Below are 17,944 nucleotides of genomic sequence, written 5' to 3'. Positions count from 1 at the left end.
TTGTTCCTGCCTCAAGCCATCCCACCTATCACTTATTCTGCTTGGAGAGCTCCTCTAGATCTTCATGTGCTTTTTTTTAATCACTTCAGTTCAGTCGCTCAGTCGTGTCTAACTCTTCGCAACCCCATGAATTGCAGCACGCCAGGCCTCCCTGTCCATCACCAACTCCTGGAGTTCACTCAAACTCACGTCCATTGAGTCGGTGATGCCATCCAGCCATCTCATCCTCTGTCATCCCCTTCTCCTCCTGCCCCCAATCCCTGCCAGCATCAGAGTCTTTTCCAATGAGTCAACTCTTCATATAAGGTGGCCAAAGTACTGGAGTTTCAGCTTTAGCATCATTCCTTCCAAAGAGCACCCAGGACTGATCTCCTTTAGAATGGACTGGTTGGATCTCCTTGCAGTCATTTAGATGGTTAAAAAAAAAATGACTCAAATGTCACTTTCTCAGAAAGGCCATCATTGACCACTGTAGCTAAAGTAGTACTACATCTCCTTAGCCACCTTCATCCGTATCCTATTATAGCTCCTTCATAATATGTATCAGTACCTGAAGTTCTTATTCATTTATTTTTAAATATGTTTATTGCTTGCCCTCCTTCACTAGAACATAAACTTCTTGGGGGCATTATTACTGTCTGTCTTATTTACAGCTGTTTTCTAGTACTTAGAACAATCAGTTCAGTTCAGTTCAGTTGCTCAGTCATGTCCGACTCTTTGCAACCCAATGAATCACAGCACGCCAGGCCTCCCTGTCCATCGCCAACTCCCGGAGTTCACTCAGACTCACATCCATTGAGTCAGTGATGCCATCCAGCCATCTCATCTTCTGTCGTCCCCTTCTCCTCCTGCCCCCAATCCCTCCCAGCATCAGAGTCTTTTCCAATGAGTCAACTCTCTGCATGAGGTGGCCAAAGTACTGGAGTTTCAGCTTTAGCATCATTCCTTCCAAAGAGCACCCAGGGCTGATCTCCTTCAGAATGGACTGGTTGGATCTCCTTGCAGTCCAAGGGACTCTTCAAGAGTCTTCTCCAACACCACAGTTCAAAAGCACCAGTTCTTCGGCGTTCAGCCTTCTTCACAGTCCAACTCTCACATCTATACATGACCACAGGAAAAACCATAGCCTTGACTAGACGGACCTTTGTTGGCAAAGTAATGTCTCTGCTTTTGAATATGCTATCTAGGTTGGTCATAACTTTCCTTCCAAGGAGTAAGCGTCTTTTAATTTCATGGCTGCAGTCACCATCTGCAGTGATTTTGGAGCCCCAAAAAATAAAGTCTGACACTGTTTCCACTGTTTCCCCATCTATTTCCCATGAAGTGATGGGACCAGATGCCATGATCTTCATTTTCTGAATGTTGAGCTTTAAGCCCACTTTTTCACTCTCCACTTTCACTTTCATCAAGAGGCTCTTTAGTTCCTCTTCACTTTCTGCCATAAGGGTGGTGTCATCTGCATATCTGAGGTTATTGATATTTCTCCTGGCAACCTTGATTCCAGCTTGTGCTTCTTCCAGCCCAGCATTTCTCATGATGTACTCTGCATATAAGTTAAATAAGCAGGGTGACAATATACAGCCTTGACATACTCCTTTTCCTATTTGGAACCAGTCTGTTGTTCCATGTCCAGTTCTAACTGTTGCTTCCTGACCTGCATACAAATTTCTCAAGAGGCAGGTCAGGTGGTCTGGTATTCCCATCTCTTTCAGAATTTTCCACAGTTTATTGTGATCCACACAGTCAAAGGCTTTGGCATAGTCCATAAAGCAGAAATAGATGTTTTTCTGGAACTCTCTTGCTTTTTCCATGATCCAGTGGATGTTGGCAATTTGATCTCTGGTTCCTCTGCCTCTTCTAAAACCAGCTTGACCATCAGGAAGTTCACGGTTCACGTATTGCTGAAGCCTGGCTTGGAGAATTTTAAGCATTACTTTACTAGCGTGTGGGATGAGTGCAATTGTGCGGTAGTTTGAGCATTCTTTGGCATTGCCTTTCTTTGGGATTGGAATGAAAACTGACCTTTTCCAGTCTGGTGCCCACTGCTGAGTTTTCCAAATTTGCTGGCATATTGAGTGCAGCACTTTCACAGCATCATCCTTCAGGATTTGAAATAGCTCCACTGGAATTCCATCACCTCCACTAGCTTTGTTCATAGTGATGCTTCCTAAGGCTCACTTGACTTCACATTCCAGGATGTCTAGCTCTAGGTCAGTGATCACACCATCATGATTATCTGGTCATGAAGATCTTTTTTGTACAGTTCTTCTATGTATTCTTGCCACCTCTTCTTAATATCTTCTGCTTCTGTTAGGTCCATACCATTTCTGTCCTTTATCGAGCCCATCTTTGCATGAAATGTCCCCTTGGTATCTCTAATTTTCTTGAAGAGTTCTCTAGTCTTTCCCATTCTGTTGTTTTCCTCTATTTCTTTGCATTGATCACTGAGGAAGGCTTTCTTATCTCTTCTTGCTATTATTAGAACAATATAGGCCACTAAATAGGTACACAATAAATATTCATTTAAAATGACTATTTCTTTATTCTGCAAGTAGGTTGAGAGAAGATCGGAGAAGGGAAATCCTCTTTTCTATGTGATATGGGACATTAAGTGTTTGGCTTATAGAAATAGGCTGGGCAGAAATTTCAGAAAGGTAATGAAGCATTCTAGATTAGATTCTTCTCTCACTGTTCAAATTGTGTTTTTTTCTAAGAAAAAAATCAATAGCTGAGTTATTGTTTTGACCTCTGATTGTTTCCTGAAAAGAAATTTGATTTTTTTATCCTTTTAGATACCATGGGCTTTCAAAAACACTAATCTCACATCATTTAAAATTCTGGCCTAGAATTAATTTCCTTTGATTTATGTGTTGTGTTTTGTTTTTGTTTTCCTCCCTCTCTTTAAAGGATCTGCTGTATCTAGCCCTGACAGCACAGGACCAAACTAAGTGAAGTATGAACATCAATGCTTTCTTTCCCTATGGCCTTTCATTATAACCTTAAGTGAATCCTTGCATGTGCCCACATCCACACAACTATCTCTGCTTCTCATCACTAGAGTCTCCGTGTTTCACAAGAATTAAATTCATACCTTAGTATCCATGCTTCTTTCTCTCTTTCCCATCAGCGATCTATATCTTTTGCAAGAATTACATAGGCATTTTTTTCTTATATGTGTTTGTCATTTTTTACATTTGAACAAAAAGTTCTATTCAAGGTATGTCTGGGCTGCAAAATTTATTTTCTTAATCAACTTTTTTTGTCTATATTTTCTTAAAATGACTCATAATATTTTTTTCATTACTTCATTTTTATTGGCTCACATATACCACTCCTCCAGGATGTTGTTGTGAACTGAATGTGAATTTATGAAGGTGATAAAAGAGTAATTAAACAAAGAACATTTCTGACAGATGAAAGCATTGTTAATTATTTTTCCTTAGAGAAATGCCCTTATGTACACAGATTTTGAAAGCTAGATCAACGGGCTGGACATGCTCAACCAGTTCTAATCTATTCTGAAAGCAAAAAGCAACATTTGTGATTCATTTCTGAGACATTTCAGAAAGTCAAATATGTTTCTGTGTGATATCACACATTAAGAGCTTCATGTAAGCTTTTAACTTGCCTTTTTGCAAAAACCTATATGCTGTTTAGGCTTCCCTGGTGGCTCAGTGATAAAGAATCTACCTACCAATGCAGGAGATGTGGGTTTGATCCCTGGGTAAGGAAGATCCCCTGGAGAAGGAAATGGAAACCCTCTCCAGTATTCTTGCCTGGGAAATCCCATGGACAGAGAAGCTTGGCAGGCTACAATCCACGGGGTCGCAAAGAGTCAAACTCTTAGCAATTAAACAACAACATATGCTGTTTACAAGTGTGACTAAAGAACCAGATTGGACATGAACACACAACCATAACTGATCAGCAGTCAGATACACTTCTATAGGGCCATCATACCTGGCTCGAACAAGGACTTTTAAGATTAAGCCTCTACTATATATATGTCTATGGAGCAAAGGGTTCTAAATCAGACATTGCTCAATCTCTTTTAGCCTGTGCCTGATATGGAATCTTGATTAGGGAGCCTACTTTTGGAGTAGTCCACACTGGGTCAACCACATGTGTAGGAGTAAAGAACACAATATCACTCTGAATGTGTCTGTGATTGTTCTCTTTTTTTCTGAACAACTGTTAGGGTGCTAGGCATTTCCCTGATCTATCTTCTCACCTCCAAGCAGATGTGGATATAAACTATTCCTAGACTATGTATTGGTTTAATTTATTCTTGTGAATTTCCAAAGATTCCACAGCTTACTTTAGGATTCAGCAGTACTTATTCCAACCCACCAACTGTAATCTTCATTTTCCCACGAGGACAAAATTAGAGGTATTTGGCTCTAAGTTCCCACTCTGGCTTCCTTATAAGGACATTCAACTTCCTAACTTGTTCTCATTTTCATTGGCTCTGCGTGGTCTCTCAAGTTTTAGGAGCTTTTTTTCTTCCTGCTCAAAATCAGCCTCCTGTCAGAACCCCAGCCAGGACTCTGCAGCAGTCTTTCCCTACTCCTGCTGGGGCTCTGCTCAAAATTGATGGAAGAGCAGGTAGGGATTCCCAAGCCCTCCGTTCTGGTGAACAATACAGATCTCAGTTGTAAACCGGCCCTTGGGCTGATGGGCTAACACAGTTTAAGCCTCCAAGTGTCAGTTGTTGGTGGGTTTTTTTTTTTTTTTTTTTTCCATTTTCACTGTTCTTTGTTAAGAATTTAAAACAATTTCTTCAATGACTGGGACAGACAAGCATTAATCTGTCATAATAAACAATTCCTCACAGACAGAAGGTTGCCTTTCTTGATTTTCTGCCACCTTAAAATGAGTCTCCTCCTTTCCCAGGCAGCCACATCCTTCCCCCCCTACCACCAGAATTGTTAGAAAAAGTCTCCTGTTGGGTTTAGGAAATATAATCATTGTATTCTAGGGGGCTAACCATCAAATTCTTATGTCGTTTTCTCCAGGAGGTTTTGAGGCTTTGAGACTGTCATGTAAATAATATCCTCTTACTCTGATATCTTAGACTTTTCCAAGTGAATTTGATGATTATACATCTCCCCCCACCCCCTCCATTTGACCAAGGTGCGCCTTGTATATACAGCATCTTTAACACTTCCTGAGTTTGATGGAATTCCCAGGGAGCTATAGTACGTGCATCTGCCTTATTCTGCATGCACCTTGGCATCCATGGTCTGCTTTCCAGTAGTCTCAACTTCTGTCCTTCCACCCTCCAACCAACTCCTACACAGCCGTGGTTACAAAGCAGCTCTGGGATATTAAAAACAGCCACCACTGCCGGACCCCACCCCATCCCACCCCACCCTTGAGCATACATGTGTGAGTGCATGCTCACACACATACAGATGTACACACAGAAGTTTAGAGCCTTTGGATTTAAGCTCTTTAGCAAAGATGGAGAAATATTTGCTTTGCAGGCAAAATAAGCAACACTTTCAAATAAGCAGAACTACTGTCATATTGTCTATTAACTGCAAGCAAAACAGGGCTTTAGCGTTCACCACCACCATAATCAAGCCCTGTCATCTCCTGCCTGGGCTCCTAAAACAATTTCCCTCCTTCGAACACATTCTCCACACCATATCCAGTGTTCTTTTAAAATCATATCATGTCCCTTCTTTGCTGAAGTCCTTTTGATGGCTGCCCATTAACACAGAATAGAATCTGAACTCCATACGCTTCCCTTCAAGGCCCTTATCTTCTCACTTATCCAAATTCATTTCATGCACTCTCTGCCTGCTCACCTGGCTCAGTAATGTCAGCCCTATGTCAGTTGCTAGGACCTAACAAGCTCTTTCCAGAATTAGGGCCTTTGTACTTGCTATTCCACTGCCTAGAAAGGCTGTTCTGGGCCAGTCCACAGCTGGCTCCCCCTCATTCTTCAGGTTTCAGATTAAATGTCACCTTCCCAGATGGGCCTTCTCTGACCATGATAAAGGTAATTATCAGATTGCTGTTACTTTTGCAGTAATGGTACTTGTGTGTTAAGTTGCTTCAGTCATGTCTGACTCTTTGCAACCCTATGGACTATAGCCTGCCAAGCTCCTCTGTTCATGGGATTCTCCAGGCAAGAATACTGGAGTGGGTAGCCATGCCCTCCTCCAGGGGATCTTCCCGACCCAGGGATCGAATCCAAGTCTCCTGCAGCTCCTGCATTGCAGGCAAATTCTTGACTGCTGAGCCCCCAGGGAAGCAGTAGTATAATTAATAATAATAGGGAAGAATAGTTGTTGTTTAATCACTCAGTCATGTCCGACTCTTTGCAAGCCCATGGCCTGTAGCCTGCCAGACTCCTCTGTCCATGGGATTTCCCAGGCAAGAATACTGGAGCAGGTTGCCATTTCCTCCTCCAAAGGATCTTCCCAACCCAGGTATCAAACCTGTATCAATCTTCTGCATTGGCAGGCAGATTCTTTACCACTGAGCCACCTGGGAAGCCCCAGATAAGAATAGTAGGTCATTTCTATTATTCGCTATCATTTATCTTTCTTATTTTCTTCGGAACTTAGCTGTATCCTCTCTATTTATTTATTTATTCTCTGTCTCTTTAGCTTGAGTGTTAGCTTCTCCACAGTATCAGCACTGTGTGTCTTGTTCACTGCTGGGCCCTTGTCTCCTGGTATAGTGCCTGGCATCCATACCATGCAATTAGTAAATAGTTGTTGAAGGAATAAAATTTTAGGATTAGAAAGTAATTTAGAAGTCACCTAATCTGTCTAGTCCCATACCCCAATCCAGGGCTTTATTTTCAGTAATGTAGAGCCTACTTGAATAGTGGTGTTTATGCTAATGGAGAACAAAAAAGAACAATAAGAAGGAGCTGATTCCCTTTCTTGAATTGATTTTACCTTATTTGTTCTGAAATCAGCTTTGCTTTTTATAACATAGACACAAAGTAAAATGAGTCATTTATTCTTAGCAAACCAGCTAATTACGTGGCCATTCCATTGAAGGTGGTGATAGCTGAGTGAGTTCTAAATTAATGTTCATATATTTGTTCACTAAATCTTAAAGATTTTGTCTATTAACTCAAGTATCCCTTAATGAATTATTTTCCAAACCATGGGCTTCGACTCAGTGAGTAATGAATCTATTTATTATATTACAATGAGCATTTAAAAAATAGATTAGAAAATATGAGTGCATTGCATTGAAAAGATTAGTAAAGATTATTGAAAAGATAAGTGCTACCTGGTGAAAGTTTGGTCTCAGTCATATATGTGACTGTGCTTATGTGTGGGTACTATGGCCCTGTAAAATATATTTCTTATTGTAGGATGTAAACAACAACAAAAAGTCTGAAAGCAACTGTCTAAATGAAAAAATTCAGTGTTTTACAATAGAAAAGAGGCTATCTGGCAGTCCTAGGATGAATTTGAGTTTACTTTCTGAGGCTGTCTGGATTGAGGAGGATGAGGGTGATAATTCTACCATACTTCAGATGAAAGCACTATCTGCCTTGTGGCCTGAAAACACTATTAGAAAAATCTCCTAGAAGGATGAGAATTACATCACATATTTGAATGTTAAAAATAAACTACAAACACATCATATAGATAATTATTTTCATTATTCTTCATTACCTTTCTTTTCTATTTGTATATTAGAATAACATTATGGCCCAACAGATTAGGGCCAAAATGATCAGGAGTATGGTAAGAGTCTAGGTGGAGGGGAAATGAGTGAAGTGCCTCAACAGAACATTGCGAGTTCTCCTTTTTGTGTCAGTTTTCTTTTGTACAAGGCTTTTCCTTTTACAGTGAAACAGGAAGCAAGATCACCTACTGAGAAGGAGGATGGGGAGATGTTGGAGTTTTGAGGAGAGGAGAAGCAGTTATAGGAGACTGAATGGATTAAGGGAATGACGTGTCACTGTGGGCAGCACTAAGAGATGTTTATTAAAGTGGGACCAGTTGGCGTGCTGTGTATTCAGCTGGGGATGCAAGCATGCAGTAGTCAGAGAGTTGAATTTAACCACAGTTGAAAGGAAAGTTCTATTGAGGGAGAGTGAACAGTATAAACAAAGTTCAAGTGCTTGGAATTACATGATGTGTAACAAGAAGAATGTTCAAACTACTGCACAGTGGCACTCATTTCACACACTAGCAAAGTAATGCTCAAAATTCTCCAAGCCAGGTTTCAACAGTACACGACCGTGAAATTCCAGGTGTTCAAGCTGGATTTAGAAAAGGCAGAGGAACCAGAGATCAAATTGCCAACATCCGCTGGATCATCGAAAAAGCAAGAGAGTTCCAGAAAAACATCTATTTCTGCTTCATTGACCACGCCAAAGCCTTTGACTGTGTGGATCACAACAAACTGTGGAAAATTCTGAAAGAGACGGGAATACCAGACCACCTAACCTGCCTCTTGAGAAATCTGTATGCAGGTCAAGAAGCAACAGTTAGAACCAGACATGGAACAACGGACTGGTTCCAAATCAGGAAAGGAGTACGTCAAGGCTGTATATTGTCACCCTGCTTATTTAACTTATATGCAGAGTGCATCATGAGAAACACTGGACTGGATGAAGCACAAGCTGGAATCAAGATTTCCGGGAAAAATATCAATAACCTCAGATAAGCAGGTGACACCACCTTTATGGCAGAAAGCGAATAACTAAAGAGCCTCTTAATGAAAGTGAAAGAGGAGAGTGAAAAAGTTGGCTTAAAATTCAACATTCAGAAAACTAAGATCATGGCATCTGGTCCTATCACTTCATGGCAAATAGATGTGGAAACAGTGAGAGACTTTATTTTGGGGGGCTCCAAAATCACTGCAGACGATGAATGCAGCCATGAAATTAAATGACACTTGCTCCTTGGAAGAAAAGTTATGACCCACCTAGTTCAGTTCAGTTCAGTCGCTCAGTCATGTCCGACTCTTTGCAACCCCATGAATCGCAGCACGCCAGGCCTCCCTGTCCATCACCAACTCCCGGAGTTCACTCAGACTCACGTCCATCGAGTCAGTGATGCCATCCAGCCATCTCATCCTCTGTCGTCCCCTTCTCCTTCTGCCCCCAATCCCTCCCAGCATCAGAGTCTTTTCTTGTGAGTCAACTCTTCGAGTGAGGTGGCCAAAGTACTGGGGTTTCAACTTCAGCATCATTCCCTCTAAAGAAATCCCAGGGCTGATCTCCTTCAGAATGGACTGGTTGGATCTCCTTGCAGTCCAAGGGACTTTCAAGAGTCTTCTCTGACACCACAGTTCAAAAGCATCAATTCTTCAGCGTTCAGCCTTCTTCACAGTCCAACTCTCACATCCATACATGACCACAGGAAAAACCATAGCCTTGACTAGATGGACCTTTGTTGGCAAAATAATGTCTCTGCTTTTGAATATGCTATCTAGGTTGGTCATAACTTTCCTTCCAAGGAGCAAGCATCTTTTAATTTCATGGCTGCAGTCACCATCTGCAGTGATTTTGGAGCCCCCCAAAATAAAGTCTGACACTGTTTCCCCATCTATTTCCCATGAAGTGATGGGACCAGATGCCATGATCTTCATTTTCTGAATGTTGAGCTTTAAGCCAACTTTTTCACTCTCCACTTTCACTTTCATCAAGAGGCTTTTGAGTTCCTCTTCACTTTCTGCCATAAGGGTGGTGTCATCTGCATATCTGAGGTTATTGATATTTCTCCCGGCAACCTTGATTCCAGCTTGTGTTTCTTCCAGTCCAGCATTTCTCATGATGCACTCTGCATATAAGTTAAATAAGCAGGGTGACAATATACAGCCTTCACGTACTCCTTTTCCTATTTGGAACCAGTCTGTTGTTCCATGTCCAGTTCTAACTGTTGCTTCCTGACCTGCATACAGATTTCTCAAGAGGCAGATCAGGTGGTCTGGTATTCCCATCTCTTTCAGAATTTTCCACAGTTTATTGTGATCCACACAGTCAAAGGCTTTGGCATAGTCACTAAAGCAGAAATAGATGTTTTTCTGGAACTCTCTTGCTTTTTCGATGATCCAGCAGATGTTGGCAATTTGATCTCTGGTTCCTCTGCCTCTTCTAAAACCAGCTTGAACATCAGGAAGTTCACGGTTCGCGTATTGCTAAATCCTGGCTTGGAGAATTTTGAGCATTACTTTACTAGCATGTGAGATGAGTGCAATTGTGCGGTAGTTTGAGCATTCTTTGGCATTGCCTTTCTTTGGGATTGGAATGAAAATTGACCTTTTCCAGTCCTGTGGCCACTGCTGAGTTTTCCAAATTTGCTGGCATATTGAGTGCAGCACTTGCACAGCATCATCTTTCAGGATTTGAAATAGCTCTGCTGGAATTCCATCACCTCCACTAGCTTTGTTCATAGTGATGCTTTCTAAGGCCCACTTGACTTCACATTCCAGGATGTCTGGCTCTAGGTGAGTGATCACACCATCGTGATTATCTGGGTCGTGAAGATTTTTTTTGTACAGTTCTTCTGTGTATTCTTGCCACCTCTTCTTAATATCTTCTGCTTCTGTTAGGTCCATACCATTTCCGTCCTTTATCGAGCCCATCTTTGCATGAAATGTCCCCTTGGTATCTCTAATTTTCTTCAAGAGATCTCTAGTCTTTCCCATTCTGTTGTTTTCCTCTATTTCTTTGCATTGATCACTGAGGAAGGCTTTCTTATCTCTTCTTGCCATTCTTTGGAACTCTGCATTCAGATGCTTATATCTTTCCTTTTCTCCTTTGCTACAGCATATTAAAAAGCAGAGACATTACTTTGCCAACAAATGTCCATCTAGTTAAAGCTGTGATTTTTCAGTAGTCATGTATGGATGTCAGAATTGGACTATAAAGAAAGTGGAGTGCTGAAGAACTGATGCTTTTGAAGTGTGGTATTGGAGAAGACTCTTGAGAGTCCCTTGGACTGCAAAGGGATCCAACCAGTCAATCCTAAAGGAAATAGTCCTGAATATTCATTGGGAGGACTCCGAAGCTGAAACTCTAATTCTTTGGCCACCTGAAGCGAAGAACTGATTCATTTGAAAAGATCCTGATGCTGGGAAAGATTGAAGGCGGGAGGATAAGGGGATGACAGGATGAGATGGTTGGATGGCATCACTGACTCAGTGGACATTAGTTTGAGTAAATCCAGGAGTTGGTGATGGACAGGGAGGCCTAGCGTGCTGCAGTCCATTGTGTCCCAAAGAGTTGGACACGACTGAGCAACTGAACTGAAATCCATTAAGCTGACCCTTGAGTTCATCCACTTACATGGGAATTTTTTCAATAAATATTTTGGAACATTTTTTGGAGATTTTTGACAACTTGAAAAACTCACAGATGAACTGTGTATAAAGGTCTGTTTAGTCAAAGCTATGGTTTTTCCAGTAGTCATGTATGGATGTGGAATTTGGACCATAAAGAAGGCTGAGTGCCAAAGAATTGATGCTTTTGAATTGTGGTGCTGGAGAATACTCTTGAGAATCCCTCAGACAGCAAGAAGATCAAACCCGTCAATCCTAAAGGAAATCAGTCCTGAATATTCACTGGAAGAACTGATGCTGAAGCTGAAGCTCCAATACTTTGACCACCTGATACAAAGAGCCTACTCATTGGAAAAGCCCCTGATGCTGGGCAAGACTGAAAACAGGAGGAGAAAGGGACGACACAGATTGAGATGGTTGGATGCATCACCGACTCAATGGACATGAGTTTGAGTAAGCTCTGGGAGATGGTGAAGGACAGGGAAGCCTGGTGTGCTGCAGTCCATGAGGTTGCAAAAGGTCAGACCCGACTGACGGACTGAACAACAATAAAATATATGCAGACACTAGTCTATCCTTACATAGGCATAAGATGAGTGATATTTATTATAAAATTAATAATATGTTAGTTTTCTTGCTGCTTTATAATTTTGCTTTTAAAGAATGCATTGCCATAGTGTATGCTTCTCTCTCTCATAATTGGAGAAAGTACATATCAGCCTATCATCACAGGTAAGTGTTTTCTGTTTTAAAATGTACCAATGTTTCCAATACTGTATTATGAAAATGATTGTAATACTGTATACCAAAAGATGTTATAAAGATCCCTTCATTGGTGCATCAGCTAGGCCACAGTGAAGCAGTCGCACCGATTACACTGAGAGTCCCTTGGACTGCAAGGAGATCCGGCCAGTCCATCCTAAAGGAAATCAGTCCTGAATATTCACTGGAAGGACTGATGCTGAAGCTGAAACTCCAATACTTTGGCCAGCTGATGGGAAGAACTGACTCATTTGAAAAGACCCGATGCTGGGAAAGATTGAAGGTGGAAGGAGAAGGGGACGACAGAGGATGAGATGGTTGGATGGCATCCCCGACTCAGTGGACACAAGTTTGTGTAAACTCTGGGAGTTTGTGATGGACAGGGAGGCCTGGTGTTCTGCAGTCCATGGGGTCGCAGAGTGGGACATTACTGGACAATTGAACTGAACTGAACCAGAAAGCTATTTGCTGTTTCTTCATTATCAATGCATGTATTATTACATCTGTAAATAAATGTGAATTTCTTTTCACATTATCTTTTCATTTTTTATATCTAGTGTTAGGAATACATTTAACATTTACAGTGTTTTGTACCATATAAGACAATATTGAGGTAGGTACTGGCAGACAGTTCATTGTGTAGACACAGAACATAATTTTATGTATTGATAAATACAGTATAATACTGTAAATGTGTTTTCTCTTCCTTATGAATTTCTTAATACATTTTCTTTTATCTAACTTACTTCATTTTAAGAATACAGTATATGGTACATATAACATACAAAATATATGTTAATTGATGGTGTTATTGGTAAGACTTTAGGTCTGCAGTAAACTATTAGATTCTCTAAGAATCTTTTCAGGATCACTTTCAGTTTCTACTCACTCACTAACTAGCTGTCTGTATCTGTTATTGGAACTGTTAAAGAGACAATCTGACTGCTACCCTGTCCCTCTCTCTCTGGCTGAAACTTTTTGAACCAAAGCTTTTTTCTTTGCCATGGTAGGAAAAGCACGTGAAAAGGGTACATGGGTCGATCCCTTGATGCAGAATATAGCCACCCAGGACTTCTCATTCACCAGTGGCCATGGTCAGAGTTCTGCTAGAAGGAACAATGGGTATGCCAGTCACTAACACTGACATCTATCTCTCCTTCTAAATGTGAGCTTTTGAGGGTAGACGTATGTTTTAGGTATTTTTTAATGCTTAAAGCCCTGCATTATTGGCACATAGTAGGTTCTCAATATATTTTATTGAACAAATGAATGAATTGATGGATGGCTATCTGGACTCCTCAATTAGATTGTTAGCTCCCTTAACTGGCCCCCAAATTTGACTGGCCCCAAAGTTTAACACAAATCCTTAAAATTAACAAATTACAGGACTACCTTGGAGGTTATTTTAGGAAATGCTGTTTTTAAAGAAACAATTGAAGTGTTAATAGAAGTGTTTTGTAATTTTGCTTTAATGATTTTTATTAGTATCCATATCAATTTTTAGTCTGTTACATAATAGTCCTGGAATAACCTGAGTTAAGAATTTGTCCTCTCATGCGTCTTAAACACTCACCAATTAGAAAAATTTTAAATAGTAATTTAGATTGGTTTTCCTTATTTGTTTAAATAGTATCTTACAGCACTTCTCTGGGTAATGAAAATCACTTTTTACAGGTAGTAGGTATGTACTTCAGTATTTGTTGACTCCCCTGTGAGCTAGTGAGTCATTGACCAAGAAGCTGGAGTGGGGTGGGGTGTACCTTGGAGAACGTAATCATCCCCATGGTAACCCAGAGCCTTCTTGCCTACTACCCCTTCCCACATCTTTGTTATATTCAAAGGAGGAAGTTATTATTTACTTTAGATTTTATATTTCAATACGTTTTTCAGGGCACAAATTCCTAACTCCTGCCATTCTTGTGTATAAAACATTGCCATAGGAACAATAAAAACTAGTGATTATGATACTTTATGAAATGAAAAATGATCTACCAATTCTATAACATTTTAAGATTCAAAAAATTTTTTCCCTCAATTTTGCATTATGATTATCGAGCTGTTGAAATGAAAACATTCTGAACCAAATGGTTAACTGATGATTTTTACCTATTTTGAAAAGGCAACCACTAAGTAACATTACATATTTCATTTTAAAATGTTTTCATTTATAAAAAAAAAATAATAACTCCTGTTCATTGTAGCTAACTTTAAAAATAATGACAGGCAATGGAAGAATATTTAACAATCCAGTAATCCTTCTTGCCCACAGTTTATATTTTTCCAGTACCTTTCCAGTAATTGTATTATATGTTGGTGTTGTGTTGGTGGTGAGGGAGAGACCAAGAGAGAGAGAGACAGACAAACAGAGAGAGGGAGAGAGGAGACGCTTTCCCAATATATTTTGTTCTGTATCCCATTTTTGTAAAAACTTAATATATTGTGAACATTTTTCAAATATTTTACTATGGTGTTATTTTTACTGGTAATAATGTAGATGTTTTATTGAATAAATTTACCATATTTTATTTAACCAGCTCCCTTTTTGTTGGACATTTTAATTTTTTCAAACTTTCACCAATACCAAGCATAAAACAAAAAAGAAAAAGGGGATAGAAAGAGAGAGAGGAGGGAGTAGGGTAGAAGGAAAGAGCAAGGAAGGAAACTGCAAAAATATTTTGTGACACACATACATTTCCTTAGGATACATTTTCTTTTTTCTTTTTTTTTTTTAGGATACATTTTATTATCATTATACCAGTGTTGAATTTCTAGTTAAAAGGTATGTGCTTTTCAGACATTTTGTCAAAGAGCAGTTGAGAACTGCTCTAAAACCCTCTCTAACACTGATGTTGTCTTTTTAAATAATCCTTATCAATTCAACAGGCAAAAAAGACACTTTAATATTGTTTTAATTTGCATTTTATTACAGATGAATACAATTCATCTTTATTGACCCCCCCTCTTTTTTTTTTTTAAATTTACTTATTCATTTGGCAGTTCTGGGTCTTAGTTGTGACATGTGACCTCTTAGTTGCAGGATATGAGATCTCGTTCCCTCACCAGAGGAGGAACCTCAGCTCTCTGCGTTGGGAACGAGGAGTCTTAGCCGCTGGACTAACAGGTGAGTCCCCTGTTGACCCTATCTATTTCTTCTTTTCTGACTTACTTGCCCATTTTTCTATTTGGCTATTTATCCTTTTCTTACTGATTTGTAAGACTTCTTAACCTTCATCCATTTTTCTCCCTTCTAGTTTGGTGTCAGCCCTTTAATTTTTTGTTGATTTTTTTTCTTTCCAGTTTGGTATGTGCCCTTTAATTTTTTGGTGATCTCTGGAACACTTTCCACTTTTTTATGTGTTTTAAAAATAAGTCTTTGCTTTATATTTCATGTGCTATAAATTCCATTTCCAAGATTATTCATAAGTATTTTTTATATTTTAGTAATTTTATGATTTGACTTTTATATTAAAATCTTTAATCCACCAAGAATTTAATTTAGCCCATGTCATATACATATGGACATCAGCAGATGGTCAATACCAAAATCAGATTGATTATATTCTTTACAGTCAAAGATGGAGAAGCTCTATACAGTCAGCAAAAACAAGACCAGGAGCTGATTATGGCTCAGATCATGAACTCCTTATTGCCAAATTCAGACTTAAATTGAAGAAAGTAGGGAAAACCAACAGACCATCCAGGTATGACCCAAATCAAATCTCTTATGATTATACAGTGGAAGTGACAAATAGATTCAAGGGATGAGATCTGATAGACAGAGTGCCTGAAGAACTATGGTTGGAGGTTAGTGACATTGTAAAGGAGGCAGTGATCAAGACCATCTGCAAGAAAAAGAAATGAAAAAAGGCTAAATGCTTGTCTGGGGAGGCCTTACAAATAGCTGAGAAAAGAAGAGAAGCTAAAGGCAAAAGAGAAAAGGAAAGATATATACCCATTTGAATGCAGAGTTCCAAAGAATAGAAAGGAGAGATAAGAAAGACTTCCTCAGTGATCAGTGCAAAGAAATAGAGGAAAACAACAGAATGGGAAAGACTAGAAATCTCTTCAAGAAAATTAGAGATACCAAGGGAACATTTCATGCAAGATTAGCTCAATAAAGGACAGAAATGGTATGGACCTAACAGAAGCAGAAGATATTAAGAAGAGGTGGCAAGAATACACAGAAGAACTGTACAAGAAAAGATCTTCATGACCCAGATAATCACGATGGTGTGATCACTCACCTAGAGTCAGACATCTTGGAATGTGAAGTCAAGTGGGCCTTAGAAAGCATCACTATGAACAAAGCTAGTGAAAGTGATGGAATTCCAGTTGACCTATTTCAAATCCTAGAAGATGATGCTGTGAAAGGGCTGTAGTCAATATCCCAGCAAATTTGGAAAACTCAGAAGTGACCACAGGACTGGAAAAGGTCAGTTTTCATTCCAATCCCAAAGAAAGGCAATGCCAAAGAATGCTCAAACTACCACACAGTTGTACTCATCTCACATGCTAGTAAAGTAATGCTCAAAATTCTCCAAGCCAGGCTTCAACAGTACACAACTGTGAATTTCCAGATGTTCAAGCTGGATTTAGAAAAGGCAGAGGAACCAGAGATCAAATTGCTAACATCCGTTGGATTATCAAAAAAGCAAGAGAATTCCAAAAAAACATCTACTTCTGCTTTATTGACTATGCCAAAGCCTTTGATTGTGTGGATCAGAAGATATAGAACAACAGACTGGTTCCAAATCAGGAAAGGAGTACATCAAGGCTGTATATTGTCAACCTGCTTACTTAACTTATATGCAGAGTGCATCATGCGAAATGCTGGGCTGGATGAAGCACAAGCTGGAATCAAGATTTCCGGGAGAAATATCAATAACCTCAGATATGCAGATGACACTACCCTTATGGCAGAAAACAAAGAACTAAAGAGCCTCTTGATGAGTGTGAAAGAGGAGAGTGAAAAAGTTGGCTTAAAACTCAACATTCAGAAAACTGATATCATGGTGTCCAGTCCTATCACTTCATGCAAATAGATGGGGAAACAGTGACAGACTTGAATTTTGGGGGCTCTAAAATCACTGCAGATGATGACTACAGCCATGAAATTAAAAGACACTTGCTCCTTGGAAGAAAAGATATGACCCACCTAGACAGCATACTAAAAAGCAGAGACATTACTTTGCCAACAAATGTCCGTCTAGTCAAAGCTATGGTTTTTCTAGTAGTCATGTATGGATGTGAGAGTTGGGACTATAAAGAAAGCTGAGTGCCGAAGAATTGATGCTTTTGAACTGTGGTGTTGGAGAAGACTCTTGAGAATCTCTTGAACTGCAAGAAGATCCAACCAGTCCATCCTAAAGGAAATCAGTCCTGAATATTCAATGGGAGGACTGATGCTGAAGCTGAAACTCCAATACTTTGGCCACCTGATGCGAAGAATTGACTCATTGGAAAAGACCCTGATGCTGGGCAAGATTGAAGGCAGGAGGAGAAGGGCACCACAGAGGATGCGATGGTTGGATGGTGTCACTGACTCGATGGACATGAGGTTGATTATGCTCCAGGAATTGGTGATGGACAGGGAAGACTGGCATGCTGCAATCTATAGGGTGGCAAAGAGTAGGAGATGACTGAGGGACTAAACTGACTGACTGTGGTGTGTTTTCCTCTAAACAGTTGGCCAGTGGCTCCTTCACTTATTGTATAATTTATACTTTTCTTGCTGATTAGCAATGCCTCTGTTATTATTTCTCTCCTTGGGTCTCTGTAACGTTGATGTTAACGTGAAGCTTTAAAGCTATTTGACAGATCTAACCATTTTTCTTCTCGGTTAGCAACTATGTGGAAGATGAAGAGATGTCAGTTCAAATGCCAGAAAGATACTAAATGAATCGTCGGCTTT

General features: G+C 39.8%; 1 long non-coding RNA gene across 1 annotated transcript; it reads left to right on the top strand.

The window, feature by feature from the left end:
* Positions 1-14,370: 14,370 nt before the first annotated feature.
* On the top strand, positions 14,371-17,944 carry LOC123334250. Its single transcript, XR_006552081.2, has 2 exons — positions 14,371-15,154; positions 17,877-17,944. It is a non-coding gene; the product is annotated as an uncharacterized LOC123334250 (long non-coding RNA).

This window comes from Bubalus bubalis, chromosome 6 (genome assembly GCF_019923935.1).
Source record: "Bubalus bubalis isolate 160015118507 breed Murrah chromosome 6, NDDB_SH_1, whole genome shotgun sequence".
Taxonomy (NCBI): Eukaryota; Metazoa; Chordata; class Mammalia; order Artiodactyla; family Bovidae; genus Bubalus; species Bubalus bubalis.
The sequence above is the reverse complement of the archived record's forward strand: the minus strand, read 5'-3'. Positions and strand labels throughout refer to the sequence as shown.